Source organism: Ambystoma mexicanum, chromosome 10 (assembly GCF_040938575.1).
Source record: "Ambystoma mexicanum isolate Mex_15411 chromosome 10, UKY_AmexF1_1, whole genome shotgun sequence".
Taxonomy (NCBI): Eukaryota; Metazoa; Chordata; class Amphibia; order Caudata; family Ambystomatidae; genus Ambystoma; species Ambystoma mexicanum.
This window is the reverse complement of record NC_090932.1, coordinates 1,000,386,641-1,000,408,914: the sequence shown is the minus strand read 5'-3', so window position 1 is coordinate 1,000,408,914 and position 22,274 is coordinate 1,000,386,641. Positions and strand designations below refer to the sequence as shown.

At 43.8% G+C, this 22,274-nt stretch overlaps 1 protein-coding gene across 2 annotated transcripts in view; it reads left to right on the top strand.

Moving 5' to 3' along the window:
• Positions 1-7,418: 7,418 nt before the first annotated feature.
• The window catches only part of LOC138491918 (erythropoietin-like), a 772,271-nt gene continuing 757,415 nt past the window's right edge, over positions 7,419-22,274 (top strand). For both annotated transcript variants that reach the window (XM_069618781.1, XM_069618783.1), the window contains exon 1: positions 7,419-9,645. The gene's annotated coding sequence lies outside the window, so the exon portion shown is untranslated. The remainder of the gene's footprint in view (positions 9,646-22,274) is intronic.

Genomic DNA, 22,274 nt, shown 5'->3' with positions numbered 1-22,274 from the left:
TTCCATACATGGTTGAAACCGATGCATCCAGTTTAGCCATGGGAGCTGTCCTGTCCCAGAAGGATCCTGAAACCGGTCAACTTCATCCAGTAGCATTCTGGTCAAGAAAGTTCTCAGCACCCAAATTAAACTATGCGGTTACTGATAAGGAGTTATTAGCCATCAAGTCTGCCTTCAAGGCTTGGCGGCATTATCTTCTCGGTGCCAGGCATACCATCACTGTAATCACAGATCACAGGAATCTGCAGTATTTGAAAACAGCTAAAGCCTAATCATCGCATCAACTTTGGTGGGCATTATTATTTGCCGAATTCGATTTCGTGATCACTTATCGACCAGGTTGTAAAAACGGCACGGCAGATGCCCTATGCTAGGGATGCGAGAAGTATATTCGAACCCGGAACCGGTGCTTATAATTTCAGAACAAAGAATTCTTGGCATAACTACTCTACAGACTCTAGAAGACATTCATTTAAAAATCCAACAACTTTTCGATCCAGCAGCCCTGCAGGACTGGGTAAAGAAAGGCCAAGATTATTCAGTCATCAATGACCTGCCTTACTATCAAGGACGTCTACTTCTACCACACAAGGAAATACAAAAACTAGTCATCTCCAATTATCATGACGCCCTTATGGAAGGACACCCAGGTATCGCAAAAACTGAAGCTAAAATTAAAAGACAATTCTGGTGGCCCACCTGGCGAAAGGACGTAATGTCATTTGTGATGTCTTGTGGTATCTGCGCCGAAAACAAAAGTCAGAAGAAAAAACCAGCTGGCCTTTTACAACCTTTGGATATTCCACCTACACCATGGCACACCTTGTCTTTAGACTTCATTACAGATCTACCTCTGTGTAATGGATTTAACACCATTCTAGTTATTGTGGATCTTTTTTCCAAAATGGCCCACTTTATTCCTTTAAAAGGATTACCTTCCGCTTCGATTTTGGCCAAGGAATTTCTCGAAAACATTGTTCGAATCCATGGATTTCCTTCCGTATTGGTCTCTGACCGAGGTAGTCAATTCATTTCGCACTTTTGGAAGAAATGCTGTCAATTGGCGCAAATCGACGTAAGGCTATCAACCCGTTACCACCCCCAAACTGATGGTCAGATGGAGAGGACCAACCAGACTCTTGAACAATACCTATGTTGTATGCTACACCAAACCGAAAGCAATTGGAAAGATATTTTATGGATTTCCGAATACGCATACAATAACTCCGTACATTCAGGAACCGGACAAAGCCCCTTATTATACCATATATGGACATCATCCTCGAACCTCAGAACTCGATTCGCCTCAACACTTAGAAATGCTTGCAGTGAGTCATCTGCACTCTACTATTACACAAGCCTTTAAGGAAGCAATAGAACACTTGAAACAAGCAAAGGAGAAATAAAAGAAAAATGCTGATCGATTTAGAAGTGAAACTCCACAATACCAGATTGGAGATCAAGTTTGGCTAGCTACAAAACACATACCTCTAAAGGGAACTCAAACTTTCAATCCTAGATATTTGGGACCTTACACCATTAAGGCCATTATCAACCCAGAGTCCGTCAAATTGGAATTACCCTCTAATTTGCGGATTCATCCTGTCTTTCATGTTTCACTTCTAAAACCAGTTCAACCTGGGACAAGATTAACCAAACCACCTGACCCCATCCTAATAGATGGAGAACCTGAATTCGAGGTAAAGAATATCCTCGACTCTAAGATGGTTAAATCAAGACTTTTTTATTTAATCGACTGGAAGGGTTACAGACCACAAGAAAGGTCATGGGAACCTAGTGACCACGTTCATGCACCTCGGTTGGTGAAGGAATTCCATCAGAACTTCCCAGACAAACCAGGACCAAGGGGAAGAGCAACTTTAGGAGGGGCTTTGGGGGGGAGTGCTGTCATGATGCCTACCCCTGGGCATCCGGATCAAGCCCATCAGCCCCGGGAGCAGGCATCCAGGTATTTAATAAAACCCCAGCAGCCCCGGCTGGGGGCTGTCTGGGTTCAGTCCTGGCGCGTTAGGCGCCAGGCTCATAGACTTTACTTACCTCATGCAGACCATGCTGCAAATGAATCCAAGCCAACGAGAGGCCTGGATGGGACTATTTATCTACAGGGACTATTTTTTACTCGGGTGTGGTTCTAGGGACTTCTTACCTGGAACTACTTTGAAGGCTATTTAAACCTGAACAGCAGCACATGCTTTGTGTTATTCTGCATCCAGCACCGTAACGCTCACCGTGCCTGCAGTCAGCATCCAGTCTTCAGCCACGCCCGTCTTGAATCCAGAGCTCCTAGCAATAGAAGAAAGAAGAAGGAACGGTTAGAAAACAGATATTATTTCAATCCTTACCTGAATTCCGGATCCATCGCGTCTTCGAACTTGAAAAGGACATTATTCTACATGCGTCGCATCGCCAGCTGCAGCGCTGCGCCATACTCACCCGTCCTCACAGCATTTTTCGATCCGGTGCAGCCTCCATCATTTTCTCCGCCGAATTCCACCATCTAGGGGACAAAAGAAACATAAGGTGAGCCGAGAGAGCCAACAAGTACAACCTCTACACCATAGACTTACCTGATTAACAACCGGAGGCATTATTCTGTAACTAACCGCAACTTCTTACGCCGCACCTGTAAGGAGAGAGAAACCAGCAATTTAAACACACGCATCTTTTGCCGGACAGTGTTGGGTAATACAGACTCTTACCTCAACACCATCAGTGGCCACAGACAATCTTCCCTTGGACCCAGCTGCAACACAAGAAAGGAATCTACAAGAGTGAACATCGGACATATTGAACTCTTTGAACTTAATACTTACGGGTTCTCGCCTGGAACCTCGGAGTCAATATTCATCCGGAACTCTTCCAACGCCCTCAAACCAGTGAAGTAACTGGTATCTACGCGCCCCTGCATTCCACACAGGATGGAGAGCTCATCATTTACAAACATAAGGAGAATATTTCTACGGGTCAAGCATACGAGATTAGGCGGCCCTGTCCAATCTGTCATCTCTGCACTACGCTTCACGTTGGAGGAGGTCGCAGCTGTCCGGGTCCGATCGACGCCCCTGTGGGAGCCAGGTGAGCGTAACATCGGGTACCGGGTCAGGGTTCCTGGAATGGGGAAATACCGGGCCATTCCGACCTTGGAGGGCCCGGTATTTCCCTATTCCAGGAACCCATCCCCAGAGTCAGACCTCTGTGGATTCCCACGGTGTCTTCTTTTCAGAAATGCATGAGGTTTCCTGTTTTCCTTTGTGGCTTCGACACCCTAGGCCCAAATCTGTAGGTTGTCCACATGAGCAAAATTCCTGAAAATCTACTGTGTGAAAAGACTTGGGGTTACTTGTGTTTTAGGCTTTTCCCTTTGCACCCAGGTAGGTGCACCCACACATGTGAGGAATTGTTTTCGTCGGGAAACCTGTGGGAACACAGGAAGGTAGACCATGTGTTGTTGTCTGTGTGTTTCGGTGGGCGACCAGAGTGAAATGTGCGGAAATTGTGTTTTTTTTTCTGTCATTTTCCCGATTTCCCCCCAAACTATGGAATCTTTCCCTACATAGTTGTTGCCTGACCTGCGCAAATCACCCCTTCCTAAACTTGGAATATAGTCTACTTTTCAGAAATGTATGCCTTGCTGGCTTCCCATTCATCTTTCCTACCCTTTTCTTCCATTCCGTCCACGCATGTCCTATTCGACAGAAAACGCCAACATCGCCTACCTCTCACAAAATGGCTGATTAGCATATCCAAATATGTTATTTTGGTTTCCACTCAATCTGTTCTTGAAAGCCTGGAGAATGGCGAATCCAGCACAGCAAACCATTTGTTCCTAGCTCTTACAAGGAAAACACCACAAGTTTCTTTGTACAACATTTTATTGGCATTTTCTGAAAAACCCAAAATATTATCTTTTTTTTAAATTTTCTCTTTAATACCCCCCCCCATACAGCAAACTAGCATTCCTGGGTGGCGTTATGACCACCTACATGTGGGAAAAAGGGGCCAACTTTGGCCGAGATATCTCATGTAACAAAGAAGTTACAAGGGATTGAATGGTGACATACCAAAATCATCAAAAAAGGCCTTGACACTGGGGGGAAATACCCATGGCAGTTAAGGGGTTAAGACGGTAAAGCCCCAGAGGAGATATCATTTGTGAAGTAGCTCAGTTAGTTAATGCTCCAAATGCAGATTGTGCACAGGAATATGTAACACCTGTGTTCAGCACCTGTCTTAATCTTTCGGTGAGATAATAGGCAGAGTGAATGCATTCAGCTTCCGATGCAACACAGCATTTTCCAGGTCAATTGGTTCAGAAAAAGTGGTGGAAAACACTACTACTGTCGCTTTTTCTAATTGGCCAGATTTTCTGCATTTTCTGGGTGGAGTTTGGGAGCCGAGTGGACACACCAGGACCCCCTGTATTTCCTGCTCCACCAGACAAATGCGGCCTTACTGTCAGCATGGATTCTCTTGCTGGAAATAAGGAAAGGGATTCCACTGGGATCTGCTTGGAAATGAAACCAGGTAAAAGCGGGCAGAGTCCAGAGGAAGCCATTGTCAATTCCGCCAGCAATCGCTAATTGCACGAGGTATTTACACTCTTCCAAAGTGGAAAAGCAATGTGATTTCACCTGCCTTTTACGATAAAATCTTCCATTTTGTGGCAGAAAAGTAAAAACATGCGCCAATGGAAATGGTCCACTTCATGCAGTTTACTTTACACCTTGATGCTTGGGGGTTTTGCGTGCTGCTACACATGTAATAAATAAATAAATACATTTAACATGACCCCAGATAAATGGCAATTTGTGATCAGAATGAGTGAGCATGGCATGTCGCTAGTCAGAGGGTGTCCTGTGCTTCTTGAGTGTGTTGGCAAATGTCTTTAATTGCCATCTCGCGTTAAGCAGGGGCTTAAACCCATCAGTGTGGATTGCGCAATAATAAGTCGACAGAGGTATTTCAAATGGCCAATTTCGCTCTTTGGGTGACATTGTCAAAGTGGGAGAATGTTGCCCAGCATGTGCCACTTTCTCTGCGGAGGGAATTGTGCCATCCCGAGGAAGAAGTGTGAAAAACCCACAAGAGCACTGTGCCCTACTCTTTCTGTGTGCGTCTTCCCCACAGGGCGACAGATGCAGACTCATACATGGGTAAGTCTCAGGTGGCAAGCCTGTACCCTAGTTGATGTGGCAAAGGATTCCAGGACTTCTGAGGCTGATAACATTAGTATCATTGAGTTATATACCGCCTGACAGGTATGTGTGAAAACGTTGCAAAGCAGAGCTGTTAGTGGGCTAAAGCAGGAAGCAATGTCTTCCCACCCTCAAAGGGTACATACACCAAAACTAATAGGCCCCTCCCCCCATCATGGCTGTAGGGGCCAGGCTCCAAATCAGGGCAAGAATACACTCCAATCATCCATGCCCACGAGTAAGGTACCACTTGTGCTCCAGGAACCCTGTTGAGCAACCTCTGTCCTTTCCAGGTGATACTAAAGTTATTTAAAGCCAGAAGTCTAAAAGGTAATCGCTTAATTGCAGCTGGAAATTAGCTCCTGGCGTGATCAAAATGCCTTAACCAAGTGTGACATCACCCCCTTCATTTGTAAGCAATATGTGTTTTCTCGCGTTTCCTCATCCACTGAATTACTGTTAGAAACAAAGGCAAGAGTTTTGTCTCTTGTGTAGGCATTAGGAAGGCAGTTGCCAGCCCCTGGCATAATATCCCCATGTTCTTCCAATATTGGCTAGCTGTTGCCATCTTATGGCCAGGTTGACCGATCATGGCAGTGACTGGCAAATGCCTTTCCCCTGCAGACAGAAAAGCGGAAATAAGAGGCCAATTCAAAACACAGAACAAATAGAAGTTAAGACAGACTGCATCTGCCATTGCTGTGTTATGGAGAATGTGTTGAGTGTTCAAGCAAGGAGATATGTATTAACCAAGCAAGCAGTGAGACAAGGGAGAGGCAAAGAAAGGCCAGAAGGGCTCTTTGAATAATGTAACAGGGCAGAGGAGCCTTGCTCTGCCGTCCTAGTAACATATGAGAGAACCAAATCGATCAGGCTTTGCAGCAAATGTTAAACAAGAAAGGAACAGATTCCAGCTCTGTATTCAGAATAACAAAGGCAAAGAAAGGCTAGGCTCTGAAGCCAGCATGAGATGGAATAAGAAGGATGAGACTCATCGTGAGAGGCTGGCATGGCCCTCGCAGGGCCGCTAGAGGGGCAGCCCACATAGCGGGCTGACCCTCTGTCCACCCCCCTGGGTCCACATACACCCCACCTACTAAGAATCTCCTGGGTCCGACACATCCGGCCGCGGACCTGGGGAGTGCTTATAAGGCGGTGGGCTTGCGATCGCTCATCCTCCTTGTTTGCTGTCCCCCTGAGGACAATCAAAGCAGCAACATCACACACATGGTCCCTCTACTCCCATAACAGGGCTTACTCAGAGGTACAAACAAGATTTCCTCTTTCTTTGAAACCCCCATCCTTCCATTCCAAGAGACACACACGTCTCCTTGCCCCACACAAAAAAAGTAGCAACTTGCAGTTGGTAGAAAAGGCTGCAACTCCTTTATTTGGCAGGAGTTCACTTACCGGTGATCTGCCTCTTAACGAGTTGGCGTCCTAGCGGTCGCCCACTGGAAGTAATTGTTGTTTCCTCTCTCTTACCATGAGCTCATACTCAGATGAAAAATCCAGAAATGCAACATACAAAGACATGTTCTTTACTGCTGCATCCTTTAATGTTCTTCTGTTTTCTTTTCTTCTTTTCTCTTGTTTTATACAGTGATCTTTGTAATTTAATACGTGCTGCTATTTTAATTCTAATTTTGTGAAAAGTCCAGTTTTTTTACTAAAACACAATAAATAAATAAATAAATAAATAAAGCAAAGTCCCCAAGATGTCCCCTGTCACCCCCAGATTTTGTGTCTCCTACGCCCCTGAATTTATGCTTTTCAAAATTGCAAACGTACTGCACGACCGATACGTTTATAAACACGCCTGCACTAATCTATATCTGTGCAAATATACGGGCACTGTTAGTAGTGCAAACTTATTCCATTCATGTCGTATTGTGTCAAAACCTGTCGTATCTTCCTCTACTAGCAACACCGTTGTATTAACTTTGAACCGCTGCCACAAGGTGAGCTACTGGAGTACATTGTGTGCTTCCGAGTCAGTTGATGAGGGCTGCAAAGGGGGTTTGCTTTCTAGTCTCGGCCCTGGACATTTGTATACCTCCCCAGGTACAGCTGGTCCCAGCTGGACCCTGGGGGCACGCCCCTTCAGCGAACCGACACAGTGGGGGGCAGAAGGGCGGCCCGCTGTGCCTGCTGCCCCTAGCGCCCCCTGTTTGGGCTGGGGCACCTGCTCAGACTGCTGAACAATTCCAGCCCTCGAGGCTGCGGAGCGACGCTCACTCCAGCACAGAGGCGGCACTGCAGGCTTTCGAGAAGCCGGACCTTTCCACAGGGGTGCGGGACTTCTGAGCCACTTCGAACCCTTTCAGAAGAGACTGCAGAGACCGCGGAGCAGAACATCCTGGAACAGAAACTGCAGGGATCGCAAATAGACCGTTGCTGGGAACTGTTTTCGCAAGTCAGAGAGAGCAGCCTTCAGAGCTAAGCACGCTGAACTGATCCTCCTGACTGACGTGGGAGACTGCAGAGGCGCACTAAACCTTTCACGAGAGATTGCAGAGCTACACCAAACTGCAAGAGGCTGAAGATATACGCGAACTATGTAACACTGGACTGCACAGCTACACCAAACCTTTCCCAGGAGACTGCAGAGCTACACAGGCTTGCCACGGAAGGCTGCAGAGCTACATTAAACCTTTCGCAAGAAACTGCAGAGCTACACAAACCTATCGCATGAGGCTGAAGATATACGCGAATCATGCCACACTAGACTGCACAGATACGCCAAACCTTTCCCAAGAGACTGCAGAGCTACACAGCTTGTCACGGAAGACTGCAGAGCTACTTTACACCGTTCTCAAGAGACTGCAGAGCTACACAAACTCGCTCCATCTCTAGATTCAGCACAGCTAAATGAAACATTTCCCAATACAATGTGGAGCTATACTGAACCTGTCCCATTAAGGCAGCAGATCATCACCGGGGCTATCACAAGAGAGTGCAGAGCTACACTAAACCTTTCATAATAGACCGCAGAGCTACACAAACCTTTCACAGAAGACTGTAGAGATACGTTTAACCTTCCACAAGAGACGGCAGAGCTACATTAAACCTTTCATAAGAGACCGTAGAGCTACACAAACCTTTGACAGAAGACTTCAGGGCAACGGTGAACCTTTCACAAGAGACTGCAGAGCTGCAAAGCTTTTCACAGAAGACTAGAATTACGATAAACCTTTCAAAAGGGACTGCAGAGCTACACATACCTTTCATTAGAGACCGCAGAGGTACACAAATCTTCCACGGAAGTCTGCAGTGCTACGTTGAACCTTTCACAAGAGACTGCAGAGCTACACAGACTTGTCACGGAAGACTGCAGAGCTACTTTACACCATTCTCAAGAGACTGCAGAGCTACACAAACTCGCTCCCTCTCTAGATTCAGCACAGCTAAATGAAACCTTTCCCAATACAATGTGGAGCTATACTGAACCTGTCCCATTAAGGCAGCAGATCATCACCAGGGCTATCACAAGAGAGTGCAGAGCTACATTAAACCTTTCATAATAGACGGAAGTCTGCAGTGCTACATTGAACCTTTCACAAGAGACTGCAGAGCTACACAGACTTGTCACGGAAGACTGCAGAGCTACATTCGACCATTCAAGAGAGAATGCAGAGCTGCACACACTCTCACCAGATGCGGCAGAGATTCACAAAACCTGTCCCAATATACGGGCTAGCCACCCCGAACCTGTCCCATTAAGACCACAGAGCTCAATTAAACTGTCAGTAGCATTCCCAGTTACAGAAAATCACCCTCACAGGAGACCGCAAAGCCACCAGAAGCCTCTCCGCGGGGCGCAACCTGTCACTCAAAAGACTGAACTGCCTACAAGAGACTACAGAGCGTTAGAAAAGCTTTGGCATGAGGTTGCAGAGCTACAAAGAACCGGCTGCGAAGGAGACTTCAGAGGTACGCGAGACAGTTTATATTTCGGAACCAATAGGGTTTATTGTTTTTTTTTTTTTTTTTTTTTTAAATCTACAAGAAGAATTGCAGTTGGGAAAGGGCGCATCATGCAACTTCCTAAAGCGAATACGAGACCGCCGGGCTGCTGCTGAGTCCTCTCTCTCGAGATAGAAAGAGAGAGCAGAGCCCTAACAAGAGTTCCATCTTTGAGGCGCACACATTAGACTGCCGAGCTTCCAGGAAAACCACAACACTCTTCATTTTTTTTAGAAACCTCTCATATATCGACTGAGACATGAAAAGGGCGCAGACAGTCTCCTTTTCAAATACTTTGTTCTGTGGCGACCTGACAAATGGAAGTGATACAAATGTCATCTGAAAAGACTGCCGAGCAGTCTCACCTGGACTGAGAAGTCAAGGACAGGGCTGGACTCTTACAGGTATTGGTGGGAGCTTGGACCAGTCGATCCACTACTAATCCACCCACCCCCCACTGCAGGTAAGTGCATGCTGACTCTTTGCTTTGAATACATAGGGCCGCACTTGCCCATAAAGTAATGACTGACCATGCCATTGAATGTGCACCAGTTGCTTTTTGGAGTTCAAGGTTTTAATTTGGTCAATTGAAAATAAACTGGACTCCAACTCCCATTAGTTTGTGAAATGAAATTCTCAGCGTGGTCCATTCACGTTGGTCTGCAGTAACCCTAGATCAAATTCTCTCCACCGAGAATGGATTATGACTTACTTATATAATGCCAAGGCTCCTGACAACGAGGTGGGTAGCACGTCCAACTGGACCCATCTCATCAGAATCACCTGTATCTAACAATTAAAAAAAAAAGACATGGCTCTTTCTATTTGGGACTTGTAGGCACAGCCGTAAATGAACAAATAGATACCCATCATTCCATTTGCTGGTTGTTAAAAGGGCCTGATTAGAAGAGGGTGACCAGGATGGCATGGGGCAAGTTGGCAGATATTTCACAGTTTTTATGAATGCCAATATTCCCACTGCATCATCAATGCTATTAAAGCACGTAGGATGGAACGAAAACACTTTCAGCCTGTTCCTCTGGTTTCAAAGAACAGTGATACCCTAAAAAAAAAAATAACAGAAAGAAGGGGAGGAGGTGGGCATGGAATTAAATATGTGTAATGTTAACATTAACCTTATATCGTCTCCCACCCCATCCTGCAAACCAAAACATGTGTAATAATTTAAACAAAAGTATATTGTAGCCAGCAACAACCTTCATCAAGTGCCCATGAGTAAAGCAATGCATACCTGTCTATGCGTGTTTCGGTATTAACAAATTAGCGATTTTAATTCGCTCTTCATATTTCTACATCGGATCATTAGGGGGTGAAATATCGGTGTATCGGTCTTCCATTTGTCTGTAGCATGCTCTAATATACTCCAATTCCATCTAAGGAACAGAACATCTTCAAGATCCAATGCACATTGATTCCAAATTGCCTCTCATGCAATGTCTGGCACCTAGAGAAAATATGTGATATCAATGATATACGATATAATGATATACTGTTATTACAATTAATATAGACAACATACTACGTTTAATATTGTAATCTATGACTAAATAAAGCAGCCATCTTGCAACCACATCTCTATTTAACTCAGTAACAATTTCCTGGAGAAAATAAAAAACACTTTAAAGTCCAACATACAATTTTAAATCCCATACATATCACCAATATAACGCTTCCAGTACAAGATGTGTTGCTTCCATCCCACATTTGGCAACATGACCTTTATTTCAAAATGGAAAAACAATTTCCAAACAAAGGCACCATTCCGGACACTATGGATGAAGCTGATGGTTGTAAGTAATATCTCTTTCCACGCTCGAAATAGTTGGACTGTAGTGCTCTGTGTAGAATTTTTAAGGGTAAAGGATTTTGTCCCCACCAGTATGGTCTTACAATGGCAGCCATTCCACATATTACATACCATCCTCATGATGAATCAAGATGTACAGATTGTACGCATATGAAGTAAACATTATATTTCGTTTAGCAATAGGTTGTAACTTTTTCAAAATGTGTCATACTCCTCTAATGTCTTCTAGGTACTTTGAAGTAGATCTAATTAAACTTTTTGCAAATGTTATTGTTATAATAGGCTGTTTGTCCATGCCCTGATAGGACATCTTGGAGAGTTAAAAACAGAGTTGTGCACTTTCGGTTGTTAGGAAAAGGCAGGTGACATGGTATATGGATATTGTTCCATTATGCAATATTTATCTGTTGCAGAGATGCTTTTATGTCCCTCTGCTTGTGGTACAATGATTTTAGTCGCGCTCTTCATATTTCTACATCGGATCATTAGGGAGTGAAATATCGGTGTATCGGTGTTCCATTTGTCTGTAGCATGATCTAATATACTCCAATTCGATCTATGCAAACTTTGTCGGCTCTTAAAAGGCAAGATTTTATTCGAAAAAAGAGCATCATTTTGAGCAAACCTCAAAATACTAGAGGTATCTTGTAACTTTCCAAAAAAGCGGATAGACACCATGAATTTATTTCTCTGTTCCCAGGCAGCCAACCCTATATTCCATGGTCATCGTATTTTAAAAATCATATGTTTGCCACTCAGGTGCGATTTATGTGTGATCATTATTTTAGCACTAATGAAATTTATTTTCTGGAAAATTGGTCTTGTCCCTTCTGTCCGATCGCACAGGAAACCCTGATGCACTTTGTATTCCTCTGCTCCAAGTGAATTTGAATTTTAGAAATGTATCTTCTTTACTTTTATGGTATTTGTTACTGAAATAAAGTTTTCTGAGTGACTGAATTATCTACTGTTTTCAGGGCCACCAGCCATGTGCCCCGCTTATCAGTGGGTGTGAATGTCAAATTGTCTTTCACAAAAAGTTTTTTTATTCTGCTCATTTGACTGAATGTTAAATTATGTCTTTATCTTGGTTGGAAAATTATTTTTTCATATCTTCAGAAGTGTTTTAATGAAAATAATCCATTGGTGAATTTAGCATTGTAGGCCTCTCAGTACTTTTTTCTTTAAATGAAACATTCCTTGTTCAATTCAATTATACATTTAAACTATGCCATGGTGTTTCAGACCTAGACGCGGTTAATGGCACTGAGCAGAATTTGGAGCAAAACTGCAGTCAATTGCTTTAGAAAAGAGTTGTCTTATTATTAAAGTGTAACCTGATAAAAGCAATAGGCATTATGGGACATGAAATGTGGTCCATATTAACAATACATTCATGCACACTTTAGCTTCAGAACAGCTATCATTTATATAACATGTGTAAAAAGCGGGAATAGAGAAGTCAACGGGCAGGGTTGATGTTTTTGGAGAACGCTGGTTTGTCTTCCAGAGAGAGGAGATGCAGTTTGAGTTGTGTGTGCATTGACAGTGGGGATTCATGGGCTAGGGACTTCCAATACAGGAGAGAACAGGAGTGGGAACAGGAGGCAATATAGCGTGTGCAGGGGAAGCAGTATCGAGTAAGGCTCTGGAGAGTAGAATACTCCATAGGCTATAGCGGGTGATAGAGGTGGCCAGATAAGAGGGTGATATAAACTGTGCATTTAAAATGAATAGTTGGAATTTAGCGGCAATGGATCTCTGATGGCTGGAAAGCAAGGCGACATGGAGGTAGTAGGAGAGGGGTGATGGGGACTGCACAGAAGGTGAGTTGTGAAGTTGAAAATGTTGTCAAGTGCAGTTAGGAGTAGTAAGGGAGGAGGTCAAGGAGAAGACTAGAACGATAGACAAGTTGATTCAGTAACATATGAGAGTTGAAGTGGAGTGGTAGGTAAGGAGAGGGCACATTTACCTTGTGATGAGTAGGGTTAGCCATGCAATGGTCACAGTGCAGATAATAAACTACTGGAGTCTGAGATCACTGCTGAAGAGAACTCCAAGATTTTGGACTATGGAGATTGTGTGTGAAGATCAGGCAGAAACAAGAAGGCAGCAAGGATGGAGCAGTATAGACAGTGAGGTAAATGACGCTGGTTAAGAGGACTTGAACGTAAGACAGCCAAGTGACATTCAGTTATGGGTGGCTGATGGGCAGTTCAAGATTAATGAGGAGAGGTAGTGGTGATGGTAGGGGTAGGCGGAGAAGATTTGTGTAGCATCAGGGACCAGAGTAAGTGATGAGTTTATCAAAGTTAACCAAGATAGTTGATGCATGTGCTAAAGAGTAGTATGCTAAGGGCAAACATTTGGGGGACTGCCATTGGGAGATGGATGGGGACAACAGATGTTTGTCTTTCAGTAGATGAAGAATGAACGGCCTCAAGGTAAGAAGCAACCCAGGCAAGAGCAGGGCTTTGGAATGGGAAGTGCGAAAGGGTTACAAGAAGAGAGGTGTGGTTGACTATGTGAAATTCGTCTGAGAGATCAAGAAGGATTCAGATGGAGAAGACATTGGAATGTTTGACACTGGTAAGACATTTGGACACTTGGTCAGTGCTGTTTCAATGAAGGCTCCACAGTCCGGTTGGTGGAGTCGACACATGCATTTCACCTTGATCTACATGGTAGTTCCTTTGAAAGACTTTTGGAGAAGTGGGTCAGAGGCACAGAACACAAGTTGCCCAGGTCATTAGGGTTGGCAGAGGGCTTCATGAGGATGAGTAGTACTGTTGATATCATGAAACACGCTGATAGGGTCTTTGTTTCAAGAGACAGGTTAAAGGGGGGTAGCAGAAGTAGCAAAGGGGCACCATGACCTTCATTTTTTTTAGGAGACAATGGTTTGACAGGTGCACAGGATGGACAGGCTTTCCAGAGAATTGGCGAAACCTCAGTAAGTGGCTTAGATAAGAATCGGCAAATAACAAGAGGGGTCCTGGGAGACTCCCTGCCAGACATGAGTCCTGGTTACAAGAGCCTTACCCAGAGTCATTAGCTCACTATCTTTTACAGAGGAGAAATATCCTAAACATATCAGTCTTTGCCCTGCCCTGGGGCAGTCCAGCACCGAAATGATAGGCAATTCTCCTCTGAACAAGAGTACCAACAGCAACGCCAGACACAAGTTTCGGTCTGGTTGAACCTCATCAGTAGGGTGCCTCTCTAAGAACAGTGAGCAAGGGGTCCACGTCTGGATTCCCCTAGTAACTGAGGGTGAGACCCAAAGTTACTTGAAATATGCAAATAACAAGGGCGTTCCTGGGAGACTCTCTGCCAGACATGAGTCCTGGTTACAAGAGCCTTACCCAGAGTCTTTAGCTCACTATCTTTCACAGAGGAGAAAAATCCTAAACATATCAGTCTTTATCCTGCCCTGGGGCAGTCCAGCACCGAAATGATAGGCAATACTCCTCTGAACAAGAGTACCAAGAACAACCCCAGACACGTTAGATAAGAATGGGGCCAGGGAGGATTGATTAGGGAGTTTCCTCGTGATGATAAAAAAAACACTTTAATTTCAATTAATATGTTTGATTTTGTAAATCTACTTCAATTTTGAAATAAATCGTACTGTGTGTAGGTACAGAGGAAACTCCCAATTGTAGTGGTTTAATTGCAAAATATATGAAGATAGACATGGATTTGCTTTACTTAATATGTGGGGACCGAATATTGCTCCCAAAATGTGATGTCATGTTGAAATGTATCATTAACAAAATGCTTTGTGAGCTCTCGTCTCAGAAATTAAAACAAAGATGCCATTCTTCAACGAAAAATCTGGGCACCAAATGATACCTTTATTTTACATACAGTGTGCGCAAGAATAGTGGGAAACCCTCTAAGGAGAACAGATACGGCAAAATAACTTGTTCTCTAGGATGATGTTCCCATTGAATGAGTTGCACATTTGCTGAGAAGTGATAGTATTTTTTTTTTATTGGAAGCCTTGCACTCGTGCTGAGATTTGCAGAGAGTTTCCAAACAACATGCGTGCTGAGAAGTGTCATGACACTACCACGGAAAACACTGCAACCTTGCTTGTAAGTGTTGGTGTTAGCCAATGAAAACATTTGCACCTGTAATGGTTTATTGAGAGGCCACCATCAAAACAGGTAGTTCCTTCCTTCCGCAATCTAGGTGACACAAATGGTTTAGTGTCAGATCTTTATTCAGCCCTATTTCTGATTCATATAATACCCCTTGGATCCCTCCCCCTGAGCTAACAATGAGCCAAGAACCAGGTCAGTGTACAGGAAATATATTTGTATTTATTTGGATGACAGGTGATAGAAAATCACACTAAAATGTCACCACCACCTTATCCGTAGCACAACACAAAAAACTTCTCTCTGGATAAATAAATCACACAGTTTGGTTGGGAAAACTCAAATCACAATATTATACTTTATACACATTTCAAAATAAATGATCATCAACGCTGGTCTTTACATTTGCTTGAAAAGCTAGCAGTAAATAAGCACAGGGTGAATTAGCAGTGGGGTTTTCAGAGCACCACCCCCTACTTTGGTCTTTGTTGTGGAAGTCAGACAGAATAATTGGGATGAATTAAAAATTTGGGATTTCATACACCCACCCCCCCTCCACTTAAAGACATGTGTTGCGGAAACTGAATGGTAACAATTGGGATGATTTGAGAATCTTAGATTTCAGACCCCCCCTACACTTAAAGGCATGTGTTGGAAAAGCTGGATGGTTAAAATTGGGATGATTTGAGAATCAGCGTGAATGTGGTTGAGTGTATTGGTAGGTGGGCAGAGCATATTTTCCTTCTTGTGCTACACTTTACACATATTAGAGCGTGTGAATTTTACTGTGCATCAGACTCTACTGAGCTCATCCCGCACTGGAGCATTTGATTGGGTTTGCCTGGGAGCAGTCAGGCCAGCTATTACAGTCTGCCTGAAAGGATCTACTTAACCACTACCACCACGCGATTGTGAGTGCGGTTGAGTCAGAGACATCTTTATCGGAGGGCAAAAGGGGCACTTGCCCAGGGCCCCCACCTTGGAGGGGGGCTCCAAAAAGGCTGTCTGATTTGAAGAATATAGATTACATTGTTAACCAGTCTTAAATAGCACACATCAGGATATTTTATGGGGTGCTGCTGAGTCCTTAAATCCATTGCATTTTCTGTTTTGACAAGTACATTCTGCCTTGATCAATTCATCATGTATTGCTTTCTGTGTTCACTGTGGTATACATAGTTTGAGTGTTCCTTACAGCACAACTCTGTAGCATTCTTTCCTTCCTGTGGGAATTATGTTGATCATGTGCAATAGGCAACAGTGAAATGCATATAGATAAATTGAGTGCGACAATGGTTCAGAAGTTAGTTCAGTGTGTGAATCACCCATTACAGAGATATGTGTTCATATGCAAAATTAGAATATCATATTCCAGCAAGGCTGGCTGAGCTTTTCCTATGTCTGAAGTTTATAAAACTGCCTGCATATGTACTTGGTTTTGCAGAACAACATCTGCTGGTATCAGCAATGTACCTGTACCAGATAGGGAATGCTATAAAAACTAACACGGAGTCTAGAAATTGGTTTGTTCAGATGAGGTGTTGTAAAACCTAGACAATCGCCTCCAACGATGGCATAAACTGTTAGTCCAAGAGGTGAATAAGTATCCATTTTCAAGACTATGGAACAAAAACGTTCATGCTTGTATCCTGGATTTGCGGGTAACAGGAGGGACTGCTCAGAGAAAGTGGTAGGACTTAAGAGCTACAAATATTTGAAACAAAATGATGGCGTCCTGCCACATACATTTACATCAATTTGCATTATAATTTCCTGCAAAGGTTATCTCATTTGGCATGCTGAATATCAGAAACACTGTATACTCATGATTATGGGAGATATACATACAAAAGGAATCCCAAGTTTGACTTTTAGCTTATTTATTTGACTAAACAGACAATACAGTGATCCTGGTCAAATCATCTAATATATCTTACATTACTTTGCTGTCTTCTGTGAGGTTTGCCTTCTTGCATGCTTCTGGCATTGTTTAGCCCATTACTTGATCTTTCTTCTTATGTAGACCATTTGAGTGGAAGGGGTGGTAGACAGAAGAGAGCGGACCAGATGTTACTGGCCTTAGGCAAGCATATTTCAAGGTCTGCTTGTTTGACACAAAAAAGTCAGCTTTTTGGTAAACGTCAAAGGTTTTTAGGCACGTTTATAAATGAAAATGTCACAACACATTGCTTTGGGAGTATTTAAAGCTTTAAAATACAAAAGACAAACCCAGATTACATTTGTTAAATCACATCGATTGGTATGCTGGTACATATATACTTCCCTTGATTATGGAGAGAATGAATCTAGAACCATTCCCATTTTGCATAAAACCCTTCTATAATATTTTGTTAAAAATGGTCATGTTTGGTAATGTGATTTGTGTACATTCCAAGTCCGTTTTTATAAAATGAGATTGTTTTAGTTAATGGTAAGAACTGAAAAAGAAAGTGTTCAAATGCGGAAATTGCAGTGTTGGCACAAATCCCAGCTTCAACCCTTCAGCCCTTAACCAATGTGTGATCCTGGGCATCTCATTTAATCTTATATTGCCAGCCCCTAAACCTTTCAAAATTGTCAGCCCTTCAGAGTGTTTTCCTTCTCATGGTATGATCTTCATAAAATACTTAGTCATGGTTTCACTGGCTATAGGGTTGCTTCCACTTTAATAGTGAGCATATTTATATTGCACACCACAGGCATTTGTTCTCAATCTGTCTGGATAAACACACCTTTCTGGTAGCTTCTAATCTGCATGCACTATCCATGCTGCGGTATGTGTAGCGTTCTCCTTCCTTCCAATTGGTCTCCTCTGTCCATGCATGAGCCCCTTTAAATTCTGTGAGGCAGCTAATGTGAGTTCTCTGTCTATTATGGGTGACATGTACCTTTTACATACAGTCCTGCACTAATACTACAGGCTGCATACCTTCCTGGATGTTATTGAAACAATTATCCTGTATGCACTAGAGCAGTAACCTTTCGTAGACTGCTAACGTTGGTCTTCAAATGCTGCTTGTTTATCATTGTCTATCATTCTGATTAGAACAGGAATGAAGAAGGTAAGGGGACTTAAAGGGAGTAAAGGTGCTTAATATGCTGCGAGACAGCAAATCAACCTATAGGTTGTGAGCGCAACGAGTGGGGGCGGGGGTGCGATCAATATTCTTGATCCCTTCATTTGTTTGGTTTGGTGGAGGGGGGGCCCAAAGACATCCGTGCCCAGGGCCCCAAACGTGCTTAAGATGGCCCTGGGTTGAGTGTATTGGCAGTTGGGCATTTTGGCCGTAAGGTGGCACCAGATTTTTAAGCAACTCATTGCTCTTTTGAGGAATTATCACAATCTGCACAAAGAGGTTACTTTTTATTATTTCTGTGCTGTGGCACTTTCTCTAAACTGATATTTCCGGCAAGTACAATCTTCGTAGTGGGAAAGGACTGCCTTTGACTTTCTCTGCACATTTTGTTCCTATTACTGACTTTGAAATTGTACAGGTTATTAGTCTTCTCCTCCCACCATCACCGTGGGGTTCTTATTCCACAGGAAGTTCCCCCACACATAAGCTCACCCTTGCACTGTATGCAGGGTGAAGAAACGTTGCAAATAGTTGTTAAGTGTGAAGAATGTACTTCTTGTGATGAAGCGCACATGGCATTACCAGCAATATCCACTTACAGGAAAATGATGGAGGACTTCTCTACATTCCCTGCTGTTGCAACATTGCAGCTTTCTCAAGTTAGTCAAAACACAATATTTTAGTTTTTGTATTTATTTGCATTTTTAAAGCGCTCACACAGCCCCGGGGGCATCGAGGCGCTGTTACAGGAATATGTCTCTTAGTTGCGTATTTATAATGCGCTTAATACCCAGAGGTTTCTAAGCACGGACCCGGGGATAGAACCTGTGTTGCTTCACGTTGGCGCTGAGCTATTCTCCCGGGACAGATAGAGCACTTCCACAAGTTGAATTATCAACTGCACGGACATTAGAAGTACCCATAGAGGTATGTATGCAAAATGAGGACAGTTTTATATTGGAATCCCCACCAGAACTTATTTCCAAGCAATCTTCAAATGATGAGTGTTCTTCTTCATCCTTTCTTTCCTCACCTGGACAGCCTCCGATGGGTAGTATGCCAATGGAACTTACTAAAACGGCCAACCCCACTGATGGTCTAGAGCCTGATATTTTAACTGAAATAAATCAAGTACTATGCATATTGCTTTCTCTCTATGAAGGACTTAAGATGGAGACTAAGTTGCACTAAGTTAAATTGTAAACATTATTTTTTAATTTGAAAATATTAATGTACATACTAATTTGAAGAACTTTCTATTTAATCAAAAACATCGAATACCTCCTATAGAGGTGTCAGACAAGGGTAGGTATGACAAAAGTATAATGGAAATTCCCATGGTGTGCCTAATTGAGGTGGGGGTGATTCTACGAAAGGAGAAGCTCCTTGTAATTGTTTGAGGAACCCTGGATCACTACTAGTCTTTCTACCATTAATGTTGTGAATCAAGCATTTGTGGGGGGTTTAACTACTGTACCTCATGGACCAGTTTCATCAGCTGACTAACATCTCATGAACCTCTACAAATGGGAAGACATTTAATTGTTAAAAGTATGTATGTTGAAAAGTCAAATCGAGTGGGGGTCCCACTCGCTGTGGGTAAACGTAAAGTTCCCATTAAAATGGTGGTAAACAAGTTAGGAAAACAAAAAATATGGCATTTAATAGGCTGAATAAGCAAGCAACGAAACATTTTTTGAATCGCTTTTTGAAACAGTTTTATCAGAAGAACTCACAATGCGAGTGTAATTGAGATGGCGGAAAGGATAGAGGGAAACCACTAGTAGGGTGGTATCGAATGAGAGGAGGAATTATTGTGTTTTGTTGCCTTAGGCTAATATTAATTTAGTCTTGCAGTCTATGGGGATACCCTCTGCTCCTTTTCCTTTGAATCAGGTAACTTCCTGTGCTACAATGCAGGTGTCCAATCTCTTGATTGGTGAAGGTACGCAGATTCCTACTGCTTCCACTTCTGGGGTTTGTCCCTGTTCATTTAAAATCAATACTAACTCAACCAATTGGGCTTCTAACTAAAAATGCTACTCATTGCTCTATTGGTTGTAGAAACCCCTTCTTAGCTGGTGCAAGTGAAGCAATTTACACTGTGAAACCTTGCCTCCAGCCATTTCGGTTGAATATACTGGATTCAGTTTCTGTTCTAAAAATAATTGAGAGGAAAATAAGAGATCTGAGAACCTTCAGAAACTCCAAATTGAGGTGTGTAATCTACTCAAGGGTTCAAAGGGTATAGAGCTAGTAAGGGAAGCAAAAAGATCAGCTTCATCCAAAAAGTCCAGTGTTCTACTGAGGATCCGTTTTTTGAGGAAGATCTTTTTTTAAAAAAAAAAAAAAAAAAAAAAAATAGTGAAATTACATCTGCGCTCAGAGCGCGTTGTTGTGCCTGCTCTCCCCTCCCCTCCCACTTCCTAGTTCTCCTCTCCCTCCCGCCTCCCTGCCCGCCCACACCCCCCCTCCCCTTCCTCTCCTCCCTCTTCCTATAACCACCTCCTTCTGGGCAGCCCTCTGCCCGGCAGCCCCCTGCGGCTAAGGGCCCCAAGGCCAAGGGCGACTCCTACTTCTCCCTGTCCACCCCACCTACGCCTGGCCACTGCATTCGCATGGTTTCTTCACCTCACTGTGTTCCACAGTTGCGGTAAACTAGGGTTTTTCTCCCCTCGCAGGATTCTCAAACTTAGGTGGACTCTCCACTGTGTACCTAAAACGCATTACTGTTGCTGTTCTTAAATGTGGTAAACTAGGGTTTTTCTCCCCTCGCAGGATTCTCAAACTTAGGTGGACTCTCCACTGTGTACCTAAAACGCATTACTGTTGCTGTTCTTAAATGTGGTAAACTAGGGTTTTTCTCCCCTCGCAGGATTCTCAAACTTAGGTGGACTCTCCACTGTGTACCTAAAACGCATTACTGTTGCTGTTCTTAAATGTGGTAAACTAGGGTTTTTCTCCCCTCGCAGGATTCTCAAACTAAGGTGGACTCTCCACTGTGTACCTAAAACGCATTACTGTTGCTGTTCTTAAATGTGGTAAACTTGTGCTTGTCGCTCTCTTCCTGTCTACAGGCTCTCACATCGTCTGTCTTCCCCCCCACTCCCTCCTACTCTATGGTGCTCTCTATCTCGCCTATCTTCTCTAACTGCTTCTCTATTGACTATCCTGCTCTCCTCACTAAATCTGGTAGGAAAAAGTTTAAAAAGGACATCCTGGTCTCCAACCCAGGCCTCCCTATCGCTGACACCTACACTAGTGCCTGCTCTAAGGAAACTCTCACCGACATCCTCTTTTTTGTGCCTTCGCCTGACCTATGGACCCTTCATATGGTCTCTGTGCTCTCTCCTTTTTCCTCTTCACCCATTAATGGTGGCACCCGCTGGGATGTCCTCTTGGCCCCCTTCCACTCTTCTAAGGCCATCATTAATGTCTACGCTAATGGGACCGTCTTGGTCCAAGGCCCTCAGGCCAACCTTCACCTCTTTGATAGACGCTTCCCTCGCCTCATCAACTTCCTCTCCTCTCCTGCTGTCCCCCCTCCTCTGTCCTCGGCTACCTTGCCTCTACCCTCCCTCCCTGCCCCCTCTCTTGCTCCTTCTTCACCTCCTTCTTCTACACCTCCGCAGGGCGTACCTCTGATCTGTACCCCTCCCCGGAAGTCCTTCAAGGATGGCAACCTTCTCCACATTGCCACTCTTAACTCTCGCTCTGCCATCAAGCATTCCTCTGATATCTGTCACCTTCTTGAGGAACTGGACCTTGACGTCCTCGGTCTCACTGAGACATGGTTCACAGCCAGCTCTGTCACCAGCTTTGACACACTCCTACCTGATGGTTACAAGATCCTCTCCGTGCCCAGGCCCAACCGTGCAGGGGTGGGGGTGTTGCCCTTATCTTCCCTGAGTGGATTCCTGCCACTGTCACTCCTATGCAGACCTATTCCTCTTTTGAATGTCTTGTCTGCCGACTCTCTCTCTCTCTCCTAGCCATTCCCTTACCGTGGCTACTATCTATCGGCCACCTGGTCAAATTTCCTCCTTCCTCTCCGAGTGGGCTGACCTCTCCTCCTCACTCC